We start from the raw sequence: 21,042 nt of genomic DNA on the forward strand, positions 1-21,042 counted from the left end.
TTTCCTTATTTACTGTTCCTGGCTCAACAGGTACACCCAGAGACAAAATGTCAGCAGAAATACAAACCATATGGTCGACCTGTACTTCCCGCACAGTATGATTCCTCAAATTCAAAACATTCACAGCATAAAATGTGGCACATATAAGTTTAACCATACAGTTTTTATTCAGAATTTCCAGTTCTTATACTACATTACCAGACTAGTCGCCTCGTCTGTAAGAAAATATTATTTATTAAATCTGAACTTCAGACAAAGAACAGGATGCGCTGCAAATCGGATAAATCTGAGACAGATTGCAACCCAAAAAGACTGAATCCAAATGTCTACAAGATGTGACCTAAAAAAAGATTTTGCTCGACCTCCTGAGAAAAAGAATGGATTTGTTCAAAATCTATCACATTTTTTGCCTCTTTTACAGCTGTGCTCTCACCACAAGCATGTTGTTTGAACTTTGCAAACTCTCCTCTTTTTACTGCTCAAGGCGAAGGGAGATACCACATTTTTGGACAGAATCCATTTTGGCTGTCAGGCAAACAAAGACATTTTCTATCCTCCTCACTGAGAAGGCATTGTGAGGACGGTAGTTGCCACACCACTACTGAGCAGTCTCGATAGTACGTGTTTGTATGATTGTGTGTGTACAGTATGTGTTCATGCATTGATGCAGAGCTTTTTACTGATGATTACTTTATGATTAAAAGCGATGGATACCCAGACAAAGACTACTCTGGATTTTATATTTCACTATCAAATAAAACCGAGATGGCCTGACTTGATGGAAAGACTTTTTTACTTTTAACTACTGTACACCAAAGACTTGGTGTCTCACCTTAACCGAAGGGCAAATTTTTACACTCATGCATAGAATTCAGGTTTTATTTATGTGACAAAATCTCTCTCTCTCACACACACACACACACACACACACACACACACACACACACACACACACACACACACACACACACACAGATATAGCTGCAGAACCATTTGTCTTTGGCTTGAACATAAGGGGAGTTGATCTAAATGGATTCTTAAATGATATATAAAGCAGTAAATCTTCATGCATGGAGAGTTGCAGACAGCACGCTACACTTGCCAGGTGAAACAGAAAAAAAAAGGGGGGGGGGGGGGGGTTGTTATTTATGGTGACGATGACACTTTTTCCAGTTGAGGAGATGGTGGGTGAGCTCGTGCACACAGCAGGTAATGAGGAGACGTCTGCAGGGAGAAGTTTCCAGTCACCAGTTAATTGTGGAACAGTAACACACATTTGTGCGCTCACTAAAATACACACACGGTGGCCAGGTGCCATGACAGAGACCAAACATTTCCTCTCACCTCGCTCTACAAACTGCTTTGTCTGTCCAGTCATTATCAGGGAAACAACAAGAAAAAATGATGTGACAAGCTAATATTCTAATGTGTTAGTGCCCTGTGCCTTCAGTATGTGCCAACTGCTCCCAACTTGAAACTACCCTCCTCGTATTTCAGTGAACCAACTATAAGTTGCCTTTAAATAAATGTTCTGTACACAGCTATACTAATGCTTCACTAGCTATATGTAGACTAGCTGCAAAGCAAGGCTGATAGGTGTCAGAGATCATATTCCTGTTCCACATCTTAAAAGCCATATCAATATTCCATGTCCATCGAAGTGTCTGCCCATGAGAGATGACTGATGTGTTCTTGTGGCGGTGGTTAGAAAGAGAGCCGGGGGGAGACGTGGGGGCAGCAGTAACTGAGCACGCCTGCCTGAATAACACAGAACTCAATTTACCCACAGCACAAACACAAGACAAATCACTCAGCTTGGTCACAGCAATAACTGTGCACGTATATACTGTATGTGTGTTTTGTGTCATTGCTGATGGATGTATACAAAACATGCAGATGGGGAATATGCGAACGCCCGAATGATTCTGTGGACAGCATTTGCAATGTTGACTAATTATATTTTCATTTGGCTGTGCTGCAGACACCATTGGTTACTAATAGCTCTTTAGCTAACTCTCAATGTTTAGTATTCTGGAGACACCACAGTCTACCAGATTAATTATTCACAAAACAACATTACATGCATGCAATCCATGTCACGGCTCCAATGCAAAATGGACATCTCTGACTCTGGCTTTGTAATTGCTATTATTTGTTATTGATGTTTGCAACATGTCAGCACATGAAGTGCACAGTATTAATTCACGGAGAGCCAATTTAATTATGACCATAGCACTGAAGCTAAAGTAATGTAAAAGTTTATTGTCATTTATTTCTGGAAGAATATTATCCAGAGTGCTGAAAGTATTACTTAAATATTCCTTACTGCGGATTTCCTTTTTCATTTAGATAACACACACGTGCCACTTTCCAGTTGATGTCAGCTTGTTTTGAACATATTTGGATCCATTTGTCTTTCTATACCTGAGGCAATTCTGTCTTGGTTAAAATAGAGGCAACATGTCACTTGAAATTGTTTTGATAAATATTAAAGTACAACAAAGCCCAACGGGCTCAGAGTGAGCCAAGACAGCACATGGTAAAATAAGAGTGAGAGAGTGAGAGAGGGGCAGCAATCTCAGGGATAAACCTGAACTAACAACATTAAGGCACAGATGTAGACATTTTATTTTATTCTTTTTTAATGCCAAATGTCTCAGTTCCTTTGTTTCAGAACTCTAATCATTCAAATATAGTATATTGTCATAGCCCAAAGCTCTTTGCAGTCGTAGTGTGAACTCCCCATGTTTCATGTCCACTCCTGTTTCTCAGTGTAGCCTGGACATAAACCTCTCTCTGTGTCTGAGTTTTAATGTATCCCTCTGTCTCAGCCTGAGACAGTTTCTGCTTCTCAACCAGATACTCTTCAAGCTTGTCAACTTCAGCTTGCCTTTTATGAAGTGTCATCTCTGCTCTGTTCCCATCTGTTCTTGTCATGACTACAAACCTCTATGTATCCTTTTTTTTAAAAACTCTCTGCTCCAGTCTGTCCACCAAAACAATTTCATGTTTTCCTCACCAGGGCCTGTTTCTGTTTCTCCTATGAGCACCTCAGTTAAATCTGCTTTGGTTTGTCTCCAGTTGCTCTCCACATAAGTCAGTGCCCTGGTGTTACCCCTTCAAGTCAAATCCAGCAACATCCAACCATTTTGAGTTAAGTCATCTATTGCATGCTCACCTGGGATGTTTCACTTGCCACTTCTGTCTTCTGTCCAAAGTCTTTTCTCAAATCCCCCCTGCAAACTACTGCTCAGTGACCTGCCATGGATCTCCCCTGAACCCAGGATGCCCTCCAGAGCACATTTTCTCCAGTACCCTTCCAAAGACAATATGCCAACCTTGTCTCTTTAAAAAAAATTTCCTGCAGCTACACTGCAACCACAATTCTGTCGTTGTTTGGAAAGGTCATATCAGGTATTACATGTATGTCTCCTGGGTTTTATCTTGTTCTTCTTGGTTCTCATCACCCATGATGATGAGATGATGTTCAGAATCAGTTTATTTTGTGTGCTTTTGAGCCGTCATCTTCTCCACATTTCTCCACTAACTCCCAGTGTCATATCTTAACCTGTTTTAATTGTCCTCTATTTGCCCTCAGTCACTTTCCCTGCCTTAGGAATGACACGACCCAGTCACCCGCCTACCCAGCTGCTCCTCTGCCCGATTGGATTAGGAATGTCAGTTTTCAGAGATTCTTTGCCAGATGGTCTGTCTTACCAATTAAGCTGCCACAGCATTCCAGCAGTCCCTGCTACCTGTACCTGTTTGCCTGTTACCTGCTTGCATCCATTTCTTGCCTGATTGCCTGTTGCCATCGTCGTACTGCAGATTACCTGCCATCCTGGCTCAGCCACTTTAGATTTGTTTACCCAATTTGATTACCTGCCTGTGAGCACCAACTTTCTTTTTACCCTTTGGATTAAGGAAATTGCTTTTCACCTTGTATCTCATTTTACATCTACATTTGGGTCCAGTTAAGTGTTGCCACCTTCCAGAATTGTGACATGATTCTTATTTAGTTTTTTGTGTGTATTTTACTCTGAGCATATCAGTGTTCCAAACTATGAAGAATCAAGAAACAGGACTCTGTCTGAAAGAAAGAAGCGCAAAGTGCAATAAGTTCAAAGTTTGTCAAGGTTTGTCTGTTTAGATTTTCTGACCTCAAGACACATTTTATACATCAGCTCTCGCTGGTTCCCACACATATAAAGTATGCAGCCCTTGCAAGGTCAAAAGAACAGAAAGGAGTAGAGAGGATTATGTGTATCTGTTAAATGTAAATGTGAGGCATTGGTAGGTGAAGGCACCATTTTAAAGAGGTGGAAGAAAAGACAAACATCACCAGAAGAGATATTAAAATTCAACCTTGCTTCTATTACCAAGCCTGAAAACCAATTCACTCGTTTGCACGTCAGCTAATTCATTTCACTTCCTGTGGATATTCAACCTGTGTTTGTAGTCAAATCTAAATGTGTGGCCTCAAACTGAGGGGACAGGCAGAGCTGCAGCTGGACAGCATATTGATGCAGAGTTTTTCCTAGAGAATCCCCTTGACACACATGTTAAATTGTTAAGTTGTTACCTTGTTGACTTATTTTTCTACAAAAGCCCAAGTGTAGCTGCCTTTCGATCAATTAATCTTGGTAGGGAGAATCTATTTGTGGAAGCACTGCTTCCCACAACCATTGGTTTTAGCTACAGTGCTCTAATTAACAAAACTCAATATTGAGTGTTACCTTAGCCGTGATAAATAACACTCGCTTTATCTCACACACTCCCTTTTCCTAATTGAATATACAGAGAAATTGACATTTTTTTGTACTTGCTGAACAGGATTTTCGATTCTTCCCCTGATCAGATGGTGAGAAACACGTTGGGGACTGAGGTGGTCAGACGACCTTGAGATGTATCAAAATGATGATCTTGGCTCAAAAATGGAGGCGAGTCAACACTGGAAATATCAGTTTCACACGTATGTGAAAGACTCATAAGATGATTTATGCCTTCGGTATTTTGTATTACCTTTATTATGAAGAGTCACATTTTGATTAACATTCTGGTGGAAAGCAATAAGCTCAAGCTTCCTCTGGATACCTACTAGATTAGTCTTATTTAAGTCAGTGTAATGCTCTGTAAAAGTTTTTATATAAAAACCTAAAATAGGTTGTAGACTGTTAATGTAATCAGATTTCTCAAATTATATTTTTCTTTTGTAAAATTAGTTTATTTAATCTGCTGACATCATGGCCACCTACGGAGACCAGACGTACACAGTCCATGTCTGCCATATTGTATATGCACAAATTGTAAATCAGCATACAAACTACTGAAAGGAAAGCCTCTTTGAGGATGATAACAGTAAAATTATATTTTTGTGCTCCAGTATTGCAGTATTGCAGCAGCACAAATTCACTTTTCATTAACACGTTTACATTTTTAAGGAGTTCTTGAAATCAGGGATTCATTTTTTTTAAATCATAGTTCAGTTACCAGGCAAATGAAAAGACCAGGTGTCTAAAACACTCTGAACATCTGCTGAAAATTATTAGAGCTCCTCATCGTTTTCACAGTGCTGCTGTGGGTTTTCTCCGTTGCTAGAGGCAGACTCTAGTTTGCAGTATTTGTTATAATAGAATATCTTTTTATTGTTATCTGAATTTAATAGCAAAGTATAAATAAGTGTTATTCGGGTTAAATAAGGTTATTTCCACTATCAACTGTTTTAACATCACTCAAATAAAACCAGAAAATAGACAAAGTAAGGCATCTGGAGTGTGGTATTTGTGAGAACTTTGGTGTCACTGCAAGGTCAATGTACTGTAATGATCAGAGCCAGGATGCTAAGTGCCAAATGATGCAGTTATGTCTGAATAACAACCAGTCATAACAACATTACGCACCGCAACTCACTTGATATCTGGATTTGCAAGGTGGATCTGCTGCAAACTGCATATCTTCCAACAAAAACTAAAAAATAACAACAAGCGGAAATCACTAATCTATCTATTTCAGCCAAGAGCCTGATCTTATACATAGTAATAGGAATTAAGTCATGTGAGAGATGTGGCTGGATTCACTGTTGGCTTTACTATAGTTTTACTAGTTACACTGTAGTTCTACTATATAAAGACCAATCAGTTTTAGTGCTTTGATTCAAAATAGTTTGTGGACATTTTCGTCCTTTAGACTACTGTTTTTGCATTTTAGGGGCCTGCTCTTCCTGTTAAGATGACTGGCTTTCTTTACATCCTCTTTAAACTACCCTGGGATTTGAATTTCTGCAAAGGAGGAGCTGGGGAATTTCAATCCCACATCTTTCTTGGATGCAACCTACAATTAGTGGAGTGTTTGGTCACATAAATTGGGAAGAGGAGCAACGGTTCAACAACATGCATGGAGCTCCACTGATGCAGAAGAACGAAATGCCTCAAAAGCAGCCAGTGCTAAAATTACAGAGCCTTATATAAAACGCTCATGAAGCCACAACAACCTGCTTTTCTCATATTTGTGCCTTAATATGGAAACCTTATTTATCACAGTGATGCACAGGAAATTGCTGTTTAACATGAATGTAAAAATGGCAGCATGAAGTATGCGGCCTGTCTGCAACAGCATTGGTTTCTGTCTGATCATCATTAATGCTTTCATGGATACTTGGGTCACATTTCTCATCATCAGACGTTTTATAATGTTAAGATCTCCTTTCATCTGTTTTCTCTTAAGAGCCTTTTCTTTATCATTTATGTAACAACACTTTTCATTACATTACAAAACGACTTCCTGTAGGTACACACAATAAGAATTAGATGTATAATTATTTTCCAAGTCCATGGTTTGGTCTAGACCTTGTTTTCTGAGTCACTGATTTGATTTTAACAAAATTGACATCTCTATACTCCACTGGATAAACAAAAAGATGTCTTCTAGAACCACAGGATAAATGTTTGTTTTTCCATTTCAGTCTTCAATGTTGTGTCTAACAAGAATGGATTGATAGGTTTTAGTTTCTAGCAACATAAAAAAAAATAAAAACAACTAAATATTACAAGCAGTCAACTAGCATCGCATAGAAAAAATGTTTATTTTCAAAAAATAAGAGATATTATACAAAAGCCAAATCTCATTTAGCTGAAATGTTAAATCATCTGTACTGGACAATCAATACAGCGTTAAGAATAGTAGAAGTTCAGTTTATCTTGCTAATGGGATTGTACCTATCATCTGTTTCTAACTTTGATCAAAATTTAATGATGTGTTCCCGCTTCCCCGTTTTTAACATTTCCTAATTTTCTTTAGAGAATAATGAAAGTCATGCACTGTATACACATGTATATACAGTACATACGAATACACAACGAAACAACTACACAGAGCAAGAGATTCTCTCTACTCCTCTCTCTCCTCTCTCTCCATCTCTCTCTCTCTCTCTCTCTCTCACTCACACACACACACACACACACACACACAGATGGTCTCATGGAAGCTTTTATTGATTGGGCAACAGGACAGAGGGAGGACACAGCAGTGGAAAAATACATGCCAAAATAATTTCCTAGACAGCTGGCCTTAAACAGCCAGTCAACTGTCGTAGCCTATTAGGATAAGGTGTGGCTAAGAGATACATTTGTACACTTGGCACTGGTTTTCATTCACTTTTCAGCATGATATTTAGAAGAAACTACAGTACTGTTATACAGCACAGCAAAATCTCCCAAGGGAATATTTCAGTCAGGGAGCTCAGGCTGGAAATCATACTGCTAGGTTGGGTTTTTGGCAATACCCAGGCTGGCAGAAAGTAATCTATCCTAGCCAGATTATCTATGTTAGTTAATGCCGGCGAGGGCTAGGGTAAGGAACAGTGGAAAGGGACATGCAAGTGCTGGCATGAGCCAAAAATGTGGCCTAGTGTGCCTTACTGACATGTGCAGGGGAGAGATCAAAGCTCCACAGTGTGTGTGCATGCAAACAGGATAGAATCAAAAGAATTAAAATTGTTACCTCATGAATCTATCTATATCTGGACTATTTCAGCAAAGGGATGATCGAGTCTGTGTTTAAGACAGCCTACCACGCCTATACTGTTTGTTGGTGAATTACTCTTCCCTAATTCCTCCCAAGTGGCACAGCAAGATCAAATAGTCATCCGCAATAATAACATCAATGGCCATTAAACAAGACCAGTGATTAGGTCTGGGAGCCATTTGGGAGATTTCTAAACGAGTCTTAAGACTTTTCTCCATTCCACAGGATGAGCCTGGCTCTGACGAACTCCCGACTGTCAACAGACATCCTGCATACATATACAAATTGCACAGATAAGTCATTACACCCTTCAGGGAAGCAAATTGTTAGTGTGGCCATACAAGAAAAAGCCAGCCTTTAAAATGTATATTCAGTCTCCATGGTCCAGTAATTTCCTTTATGTTCCCAAGAGTCAATCAAACACACACTTTAGTCCCACAATAGGTGAATTGAATTGGTGAAATTGAAATGTGGACAATAATAATACAGCATAATAAGTCAATAATTCAATAATAATTCAATTTTCTTTAAAAGGGTGGAAAAAAATTCACAAACCATAAACAGACCAAACAGGTTTTAGGGGTTTCTGTTCAAGTTAATCAAGTAATTTTTCACTAAATATTTGTTTGTATAGTGAATTTCCATCCAGCCACTATCCTAACCACTTTTCCTTTCAGGGGTTGTGAGAGTGCTGGAGCCAACCTGTCATCAGCCGAGAGTCGGGGTACTACCTGGACAGGTCGCCAGGATGAAATGAATCAAAATCAGTTTTAAATTAAACCATGGTCAAATTTTATTATTAGATTGAATTATTATTAAAACAGTGGTCAATTACCACAATCCAGGATCAACCAAATCTAGTAACAGTTTTTCAGACGCACAAACACAAATATCCTTTCCCATACCGCACCAATAGGCCTAAAAGTTAACCTCTCTTAGTCTCTAAGGCTCATCTTACTCAGCTGTGTGCTAGCATCAGAAACTCTGACACTTAGGACGCAATTTAAATCAGCGAGGCTTCAAATATAAACTAAACAGAGAAGCTATAAACAAACTACAAGTCCAACAGTGTTAATATGCAAGACGAAGCAGCATCAGACTACCACATAAGTGGGAGGAGGGGGTCGAGGATGAGGAGGGTCTGACTGCTTGATGCATGCCTAGAGAGCCAAAATCAACGCCACTGCTTAGTTCAGTGGGTATTCATATTAGTCACAGAAGAAATAGCTCATACATGATTTGTTACTTGTTGAACAGATTGAAGTCATAAATGTTACATATCCCACAGCTGAAGAGGTCCCTGTTGAGACATTTGATTATGTTCTTTATAATATTCTTTGACTTTAAAAGGGGATTCACTGGCTCCCATAATAGGCCAGGGACGTATTGATTGTTCCGATTGGAAAACAAGGGTTGTGAGACTGCAGAGAGGGAATCCTGTGATCTACAGGATGTTCTCTGTGCAGCATTAAATACAAGCAAAACATCCACACAGATACAGACACAAGCTGAATAAAAGTATTCCCTGGGAGGGAGCAGATGTGATGTGATATTAGGCTGCAATCTTTTCTTATAAATGAAACAACAGCAGTCGGGTTGCTGGCTTATATTGGGTTATCTGAATGCCAGAGGCCATGTCAAACTGTGCCATTATTCCTCAGCACTGGAAATGAGCAGCGCATAGTGTATGAAAAATGCCCCGAGCCATGTATACTCAACTATTGACCCAAACATGAATTTCACGTGTGTCACTGATATTAATGCTTTCCATACATGTGCCGGCCTCTTACTGTGTATATTTGAATTCATCTATGTTCCTCTGGTATACGTATACAGGCCGAGTGCCATGTTCTGAATTTCACATAAATCAGGTTAATAGATGTTTTCTGGCAAACAAATTTAAATTATGAGACTCCACAGTACAGTGAGTGTGTGTGCAGTGTGTGCATGTGTTGTGCAAGTGTTAGCTTTGGCCTCATTAACAGTGAGTTGATGGGCTGGCAAGGATCAGAGAGATTCATAATCTAAGTACAGCTGCAACCCCAATGCTTTTATAGACTGGTTTTACACTGGTGTATGTCAGTGTGCTTAATCTTCATGTTTGGTTATGGACATGATTTTTATGTGTGCTTGTGTCTCATATTTGCAAGGCTCTGCGTGTGCTCTGTAATCTGGTTTACGGGAAACACGGCACAGCCAAACACATGGTCAATTTCCCCTTCCCAGTTCTATCATTAGCCCGGGGCCTAATCCTTAGTTATAATTCAGATGATGGGCCCTGTCAGTGGGGGTCCACTAATAAGTCACATAAATCACAGTGGGCTCGGGCTGGGTCGAGGCCCAGTGAAGACGACCATTTTCTCCTTCTGCAGGCGGAAAGATCTCCATGTCTCTTGATTACCAATAAGAGCCGATGAAAAGGGCAGCTACACGCGCACACACACGATCGTGCACACACACACACACACACGCAGAGTGATAATCCACAGCCAAAGCTTCATGCTTTGAATACTGAGCATAGTGAAATACCAAAGGAGTGCAGCTGAGCAGCGGGTCTCTGTTAGCATGTTTTGAATGCCACAGATTACTTCATACTAGCAGAACCATTTATCTTCTCACACTTCAAAATATTTGAACAAATTCATTCATTCAAAATGGAAAAAAAGAACAAAAACCTTCTGCCCTTAATCATTTCTGCTGTTTTTCACTGCCAAACTGTTTCAGCTAATCCATTTCTGCATCATGGCATTGAGTTACCTTGAAGTAATTTCTGGCTGTTGTATTATATGAGATCATGCACTATAGTGGAAAAGGCGAGGTGTGAGGAAGAAGATTAACAACCCTGGTCTGATATGGGATTATCACAGCTCTCTAGCAGTCAAGGGACGACTGTGGATTATATCTCACACTAGAGATTAATCCACAACAATCTGCTATGGTTTGATTTTGTACAAAGGGATTATTTCTTTGACATATGTTCCACTATTAAAGATCTAATGTAGCGAATGAACATAGCAGACTAAATTTCCCCACATCTGTCTGACTAGCCTATTGGGATTCACAGTAACACTTTATCCTGTGTAGTAATGGCAAGTGAGTCGCATTTCAATTCAGTGTCTCACCTCCTTTCACTGAGGAAGGTTTTAAGTTCATTTAGCACAGAGTTTGTCTGTCCATGTATATGAGTTGGCCTTGCTTTACAATGACTGCCAGGTGCTGCAGGTTAATGAAGGGAAAAGACACAAAATAGAAATTTGTCTGCATTTAAAACTCACCTGACTTCAAAGATATAAGATCACACAGGAGCTAACAGAAATTAAGAAAGGATCTTAAATGTTAAAAGATCACCAAAGAGGAAATGGCGCCTACGGGGACGAGGGATGTTTAATCAACGTTTGGAACATAAAGTCAGAAAACGAATAAATCTTTGATTTCATGAAAATGCCAAATCTCATTTCAAGCACAAAAATAAATAATAATAATAATAATAACAAACAAAGAGTTTGTTCTGATAATATTGTATACAACTAAATTCAGAGCTAGTGACACTCTGCCTTGTAATACCCTACAGTCAATATCTCTGACATAAAGATTCAATATTCACAGAAATCAGCGTCCTGTGAATTAAAATATATCCTAGGCTATCAGAATAACATACACTACAGAAAGGCAGGGCACTCAGTCATTTTTTACATCTGGGATCAAAGGACCAACAGGGTCCTGTAGTGTATGATTTGTATTACGTTAGCCCGGCTCTCTCTGTATGTCTGTATTTCATCGTGTGCTTTTCTATTGCACAGATTTTACCTGCACACAAGCCCACACATAGAGTCTGTGTGTGTGTGGGAGTTGGACAGTAAAATACAATGACATGTGCAAGATTACTAAACAAATCTATTAAACAGGTTTCCGTTAAATGGTCCATCTGAGTCATTGAGGGTTGATCCTTATGTTTCACAAAAGCTTACATTATGCCTTGTGCTACAGTAAACTACAAACTCAACTACTGTAGCCTGCCTTCTCCTTCCGATGCTGACGGACCAATTTCTTCACCTGCCAGATTCCTACTGCTGTCTGAAATCATCTCCAATGTAAATGTGCACAGACACAGTCAAATTTTCAGCTTTCAGCTATTTTCACTCTTGCACTGGGTATCAGCAAATCCCTAGGCTGACAGCGGAAATCTACAGCGAGAAGACACATAGTAAAATATTTAAAATCACAATTAAATGTGGACACAAACAACACAGAATGAAATTGTCAGGTGCACCAATTAGTTGATGGGAATTGAGGGAGCTGTGTGCAAAAACAGTGAATGTAGGAACATGCTGGAGAACACTGAAAGCTAAGTGACACTGGGAGCCTCTTAATACTGGGGGGTGAGAGGAAAACACACTCTGTAATGAGTGAGTTATCCAACACCTGCAGCTGACTCAAGAGATGTCAGCTAGTAATTAGTGCATGGTGTTTCAAAATGTTTCAAAATCCACAACAAGAGGCTCAGAAATAGCACTTTTTTACGCTTATGTCTTCCTTTTTTATGAGTTTGTGGATTTAATCCAGCAATAACAACCTGATCCATGGCACAAAAAAATGATAAGCTCCAAATTAGCACAACATTAATGCAGCTCATTATTATAGCTGCTGCATTTTCACAAGTGTCCGTTGCTCAGCTCTCAGCTTTTTGAGAAGGTATTTACAGTATAATGCTAAGTGACATGCAGAGGTCTCCGGAGCAGTAGTTACACAGACAGCGGAGGATTAACTGGCCGCCTCAACTCTCTATCTCTCACGCAAATATCCTTCTCTCTTTCATTAAGTGAATAAACCATCCCTTCACTCACTGGTGTGGAGGGGAAAAAAGAAGAAGCTCGGTTTTGGGAGGGCAGTCTGACATGACAATAAGAAGTCAGAAACTTGTTTCAGCTGCAACGCAGGAAGACTCAAACTTTAATTTTCATAACGGTGGGATTAGGTTAATCCTAAACACGAGGAGACGATCTGACAAATACTCTGTGTGACTCAACGGGAATTAGTAGTGTGTTAAACATTTTAAGTAGTTACTGTGGATCAGACAGAAAAACGGAAACAGAAGAAACTTATAGCAAGGGCCTGCTGGTGCTTTTGTAAAAACTGGTTTGGACAGAGGGTTCTTCTTTGACCTGTCTTGATTTTGAATGAGGCTCACACAGCTGTATTGAACACAGAAGAAAGGGATGCTAATGGATATATGTAGAGGTGTCCTTGGACAAGACACCCCACAGTAGCACCATCATCTGCTGCAGCTGTCCAAAAAAAAACAAAAATTCCCCAAGGGGGTCAATAAAGTGTGTCATCATTATTATTAGAATTTCGCATATACAACGCAACTTTTAAGACATAATAAGCCAAACATGCAGCCTTCTTTAGACTGTCCATTTTAAGTTAATAGATTAAATTCATAATTAAATATTTCACTGTAGATATTATCGCAGAAGCAGGAAGAAAAGGGAGGATGGATTATATAATATTGTCACAGCTTTGGCAGCACAATAAGGTGCTAATTAAAACGCAACAGGAAGACAAAAGTGTGTTTGCATACAAATATAGACACAAACAAACAAACAGGCCTCTGTGCGACAGTGGATTATTTGTCACTTTGTCATAAGGAAATGGAGCTTACCACAGAGAACAATGTCTTCATTCTGTGTGCAACGCAATTCTGCAGCGTCGTGGCAGCAAACCATTGCAATGATGGAATTGCAGCAGCTTTCCTGTGTGTCTGCTGAACGGCCCACAGTGGCCACTGTAGTGTCTAAGAGCAGCAACAATGCCCACACCATCAGAAACAGGGGTCGTACTCACACTTTATCGGATTAGATTACTGTAAAGAAGTATGAGCTCTTGAACTTCTTGTACAGAAAGCATCGCCCATAATTTCGGTAAATCTGACTTTTGAGCACATTTAATTTATGTTAATAGGTAACATCACTGACGGCACATCTGAATGTTGCATCATAACATCTTGAAAATTATTCTCATCAGCAAGAACATCACTGCCACACAACCCAACAAAATTAACGCAGGGCTGCATGTCAGCAGCTGTCCATAAATCCATTGGTAAATTTATTGTTGATTATCAAAGTTGCCGGAGAGAAATGTTAATGAGCTGATATTCATCTACTGCATTTGGAGCTGACAGTGTGTGAGGGAGTTCACTTCCTTCTCTGTGTGAGAAGAGCAGTTCTGAAATTGAAGCTAAGGAACCTCACCAGCCCACAGTCATGCTAACAATTCATCCTCATTTAGTTAATGAACATCCTCCTACACTTCCCATCACTTTGTCTTAACGCCTTCCCCAGCCTCACTTTCTGTCTTCTCTTCTGTCCTCTTCATCCTCCCCCTGCGACTAACTCACCGTCTCTCGGTCCTTACCGTCACCGTCTCTTTCTCCTAAGACTTTAGTTTGCATTTGCCTCACTCTCCTCCTCCATCTATTCCCCATCTCCTCGCTCCCGCTCCAGCAGTCTTCCTCGTAATGCTAATTATGGTAACATGAAATCATTACGATAGCCATCACAATCTCTGCCATGGTAATTCCATAATCATTACTGTCTCTGCCTCCAGCGTTTTGCTGCTGCACTGGACTCATTGCAAGAGCTGGACTACCTGACTCCAACAACACACAGCACCAGTTAGTAAAGCCTTATTGCCCAGGATCTATAGTACTGGTAAACAATGGAACTAATGTCTCTGTGTATGCCTACATTACCCTTAGGTCTCAACTGCTGGTCATGAATCTTAGAACAGCAAGCTGCAGGGTTTGCAGATCCAAGCCCAGCAGAGTATTAAAATATAAATCTTCCTAAAAACTAACCTTCTGATCTGAGAAGTCTAAATATTATACATGTCTCACTATAAATATGAGCGGCCAGGGTGAACCACAGGAAAACACACTGTGATCTCACTTTTCTGTGAGTTTATGGAGGTTTTCCTACAAACACAGGTGTCATTTAATTTCAGGGCCAATAGGTATCAATTCAAATCCCCCTGGTCATTTATTGTCAGCAACACAGCTTCAGAGAGTGTCTGCTGATGTACACAGATTAGTCTTGGCACACTCGCATTCATTCATTTTTATTTGGAGAGGGAGCCTTCAGCTTATTCTCAAATCAAAGCAGGGCCTCCGAAAACACGGGGAATTCAGTTTTGTGCGGATTTCTTTGGGTTTTATGATATGTAATTGGCTAATTAATACATGCAAAGTCTTGATTACGTGATTAGTGGTGATTAGCTGATTGCTAGGATGGGATGCTGGAAACAAAGGATGAATACACTTAGTGAATAATGCTGTCTCTGACAAAGAACAGCCTAATGTGCAGTTGGATATGCTGCCGTAGAGATGACCCCTCTCTCTGCATGTGTCCAGGCTGGCCATGATTCTGCATACATTACCCTTGAGCTGAAGCAGCCAGAACAGTGGAATTTAAAAGAGGCTCCCTACTGACATCTACTTGTATTCGCTACCAACAATGACTCTATGAAATTTCTTACAATCCAATTTACGTTTCACGGTGTCAGAGCCAAACACAACACAGGAGTAATACTGTCAGCAGTGACACAGAGGTCACCTGTTCTGTGGACATTATTTGCAAATGTCTGTCAGCTACACACATGCGCACATGAGTAAACACAAGCGTGGGGAAGGATTGTGGCTTGATTATGACTGGCAGGTGTCTGAGGCGTTGACAGGTATGATGGAGCTGACTATTACGCATTAAAGCATCAAGTCTCAGCTAATACTGCCTGACACATTGCTAGCTCATCATCATTTTGACCATATGCTGATCTACTGTAGTTGAGGTTACTGCATGCTTGTCACATCACGTTTGGGGTTGCTGATCTGAGGTCTGACATTGTGCTTCTCCTTCAGTCTCTCAGGTAGTAATTGGTCTTGAGGAGTAATCCTGGTGTAAACCCAGGCTCAGTCCCTGTCAGGGGATTATGATGACACTGTTGCCAATAGTCACACATGCACACACTCTCTTTTTCTTATTAACACATCTAGCCCGTCTTTCCCCTACTCTGCATTTTCTTTTGCGGGTTCCTCACTCTCTGGCACGCACACAAATATTCTCTCACTGTGGAGCATAATCAGTATTTATGATCTGAAAACTGCTGTTGACCACCGGTGTATGTGTGTGTGCACACTCCCCAGCTCAGTGCTTAGATCAGGTAGGAGAGGATTAAAAGATGAGGGGGAAATAATGAAATATGTTTTTTTGACCTCCACAGGACAGAGAGGAGGACAGCAGACATCACAGGCTTGATTCTGATGTGATTTATATTAAGCTAAGTTTTACAAGGGAGCAACTGATCCCCATCTTATTACCTCAGAGCTCTGAGCTTGTATAGGAGGATTGATAGGCTCAAAAGCCACTCTACTGAGCACAGGATTTCCATTAGCTTGATGAGATATGACACTTCAATGATCTGAGTGGTGAGATTTGCAACAGCAACAAATAGGACAAAATCTAAAAGAAGAAACTATATGAAAATATAATGTTATAGAGAAAATGTGAATGACAAGCATTATTATTGCCATGTGCACGTCACTTACTTTACAACTGTGAAATTTCTCTGAACTATCTCTGAACTAATGTTGGTCTTTTCTGGTTTATAATCCTCCAGTTCCAAAATATATGATTCATTATTTTTTAATATATTAACAGGCTACTTTTATACATACTGTATCAAACAAAAACAAAAACAAAACAAAAAACATAAAATCTTAATTTTGGAAAACATTATCCCTGATGAGTCACTAAAAGTATTAACATGTAAAAATGCCACACACACAAATCATACCATGCAAAAAATCTGATCAAATGGCTAAACCTTTTGTTGTAAGGTTTTGTTTTGTTTTTCAGTGTACATTGAAGTTTAAATGCCCAACTTGTGAGTTCTGATTGTTGTTCACTGATATACATAAAGCAGTATGAAATAAAATACTGTTTTGGTATTGGAAGTTACAGGGCAGCTGATCAATGGATTTTAACATGTAAAACACAACACGTTTTCGGAAGAACAGAATGGCACATCACTTACAGACCTAAAAGAAATGTCTGAAAACCATGAGCAAAAAAAGCAGTCACCAAGAGGACTGAGAGACAGTGTGATAAGGGCAAGAGTGATCCTAACTTAACCTCTTATTTGAAAACGGCAGACTGGGCTATATGTGCAAAGTGTCAGTAGCAAAATTGAATCCAAATGCTTCCTTTTGGTCTTGGACCATCAAACGGGGTTGTGGTGAGGTACACTTAGTCACTGATGCTGTGCCAGTGTTTCACTCAAAGACACACAGCCAAGGGCAGTACTGGAGTGAGAAGGCAGAAGCACAGCAAAGGGAAGGGTGTGGTTTTGGCATACGCATGGTAATATTAAGGCTTTCCCTCCACATGTGAAGAGAAGAGAAAAACAGAGAAACCTTAAACATATTTCCCCCCCGAAAAGAAAAAATAAACGTTGCAGGCTCTATGCATTTTCTCCTCTCAATTTCCATAATGTGGCAAAACCATAGAAAGAGGCAGGTTATTGAAAAGGCAATTTTCAGGCAACAACTGTGTTTCATAAATGGCTGTAAGGCTTTCCAATTTGTAACACAGACACATATAAGGAGACACACACGCACACACGCACATACACACACTCACAGGGATATCTATAACATGCCACAGAGAGATCCTCCATTATTGGATAAGATCATCAGAGGGGAGCTCTGCTTTCTCTCCTCTGTTCTCTTTCCTTAAATTCCAGCGGGAGTAGAGCCATTGATGCCTACTTGACCTGTCTGGTTTGCATATTCATGAGGTGATGGAGAAGATGGATATGCCCTGATGTTCCATTCGCTCTAACTTAATTTCTCTCCCTCTCCGTCTGTCACCTCCACAATCCACCAACCCCACCCCCCCAAGGGTGCACACAGCAGGAGGTGAGGGTGATAGAGAGCAGGGCTCCTCCAGTCAGACTTTTGCCAGTCATTGCATGTCAGCATTCTGCACTACTGCTCAATGTGACATGAGCAATAATCCCTCTCTGCCACTCCCATATGGTTACTCTGTTATATATGGTAATGGCTTTATTGTTTTTTCTGGCACAGAGCAAGGTTCGTTGTTTGTAAGAACCGTCATCCTGCGATTGAGACAATCACAATGAGATTTTGTTGCAGAAATCTTCACCTTACAATGCAACAGATTATGAACAACCCAGAGCCATACTATAAGCAAAAACATGTTTAAACTCATGCTGGCAATTATATCCTTATAAGTCAAACAGTGTACTGTAGAGGTAAGAGTAAATGAAGAGCGCATTTATGGAAACATGTAGTATTAGGTACTTTACATTTATACGATTAGACAAATCTTACGTGCAAGTAGGTGATTGTTAATGCCTGGGTATTAATTTAAACATGATTAAATGCAGGTTTATGCTTGGAATGCTTGGTAAGTCAGTAAGATTTCAGTTTTACGTGACTTTCATTTATGCCAGATCCACCTCCAACACATACATGCTGTTCAAATTTACCCCACAACATCCGACTCAGAAGATTTCTTGTGATTCTATAAATAGATAGTGGGTACAGAAATAAACGGAAGAGGCTAAAAGAAGTGAGACACAGGAAACAGAGGAAGAAAGTGAGCATGAGTAGAAACCTAGCAGCACACCATAAGGAAAGACTGTGTGCCATGGCTTGGCATTGTAATGTGTGCAGATTGGTCGGGAAGGCGGAGGCCTGTAACTCAGCATGATAATAACCAAGGCCAGAGATCATAGCTCAACTTTCTACCGTCCACCTTCACGGGCTAAACACCTCTGATCTGCTCTCTAGACTTGTGTGTTCTTCACACAAATCATCACAATTATAGTTTTCGCCATCCATCTGTGGGGAGATGATGAGGGGAAACGCTGTTGATGTGTCGTCACTCATTCAGCCAGTGCCACCCTCCTCTTGGCTGCAGATGCACATGCACCTAGCAAATTTCAACAATGCAGAATATTGAAAGTATACAACCACAATGCAGTAATTCTAGTTACTGGTTACTACTACTACTCACAACATACAAATATGTTGCTGTGATGATTGTTTTATACTTTTGATCCCTGCTCATACTGGATAAGAGGCACATTAGGTTGCCATTCTATCACAAATATATCAACCTACTTTAAATTGTTAGATACTTTTTCCAGTGGTTTGCTGCAGCTGCAGCACAGCGGTGTAGTGGTTAGCTCTGTCGCCTTGCAGCAAGAACGACCAGGGTTCGAAGTTTACAGGTTCTCTCAAGGTACTCTGTCTTTAAAAGACATTCAGTTAGGGTTAATTGGTGTCTCTAAATTGCCCATAGATGTGAATATGTGTCTCTGTATGTCAGCCCTGTGATAAACCAGGGTGTACCCCACCTCTTGCCCAGTGACAGCTGGGAAAGGCTCTAGCACTTCCACGACCCCTGAGAGAACAAGCGGTTAGGATGATGGATGGTTTGCCGCACATTAGTGTGCACACATACAGTAACATGAATGAGTTCACTCCCTGATTTGAAAAGCATACCACAGCTCTAGTGTACACTCACGATGCACATTCATGGTCACATATAGTCAAAGGTATCTTCAGAGAGACAGCAACACATGTACACAGATGCCCACCTTTTTTGGCATACCTCAGTTGACAGTAAAGACCCTACAGAGAGCTGCATCAGGTCATTAAAGTCTTAATGTGTCTTTGTGACTCCACACTATCTGTTGATGTGTATGCAAACAGTCCTTGTGTGTTTGAATGAATCTAAGGTTCCTGTGGGAGCTCCTTGTACGTGCCTGCTCAGTGCCATAGCCAGGATGGATGGCAGCTCAATTGAATAAAGGGGCTCACCGCTGCACAATACAGCCAACGTGCTGAATTCACAATGAGGACTGGATTTACACCCCCTGTCTGTGTGTCTGAATTAGCATTTCTAACCCTCTTTCCTCAGTGTGTGTATGTGTGTTTGTGTGTTCGCTGGCTTTCATCTCCAACTGGGACCTCTCCATAAACGCTATAAGCAATAAATCCCAAAACCCCAGGGGGAAATATTGGTCTTTTTACAGGGCAGTGTCCATGCTTTAGTGGACCAGAGCCCAGACTGAGTTTGTGAAAGAAAGAAGGAAAATATGCTATTGTCAGAGCTATCAGATTCACCCTGCTTTGATAAAACTGGGTCGCTGTGGGTGTGGCAAGATGGATGGAGAAGCTTGATGGAACACGGGAGGAGTGGGAAAAAAACAAAAGCAGGTAGAAGAGAGAGGAAATAACAGGCTAATTTAAGGCCATTACATTAAAGGTGCAGTCAGCAATTCCTCAGGAGTTTCCTGTTCCTCAAAAAACAGGGAAATTCTGACAATGTCAGAATGGGCCAACAGAAATCTCTGCATCCAGCTAGTTTGCAAAACCCACTCATGCTTACTTAATATTCAACACACTGGTGTTCATGCCAAGCAGCGGTTATAACTGACATCTTTGTTTGAAAGTTTTTGTCATTGGGATGGTAAAATCTGCTCAAAACTCGTGAAAAGATTGAGTTGAAAGAGCTTCCACAGCAGCATTGTGGAAACAACTAGACATTAATTCCACACCTGCCATCATTGTGTTGCCAATTTCCATTGCTTCCTCACATTGTCTACAACAATAATCCCATAAACGGCTAATTGCATGCTGCAGAAAATGTCCGGGATGTCTCCTCTAAAGATTCCTATGTCTCTCTCAGAAGACAGGATGCTCAAATTGACTTCACACAATAAGAGAAAAAGTATAAATTAGTTATAATGATAGTACTGTTGCATATCAGTGTGTGTATCTTTATACACTGAACACATAGCTCTGAGCATTATTCTCACTTACAAACAAACTGACTGAGAGAATGAGGGGATCAATTTGTCTCAGTGTGTCTCTGGTGTGAATGGAGCCCAAAATTCCTTATCTCTTCAAAACACTGAAACTCCCTGGCTGCTCTG

Source organism: Anabas testudineus, chromosome 3, assembly GCF_900324465.2.
Source record: "Anabas testudineus chromosome 3, fAnaTes1.2, whole genome shotgun sequence".
NCBI lineage: Eukaryota > Metazoa > Chordata > Actinopteri > Anabantiformes > Anabantidae > Anabas > Anabas testudineus.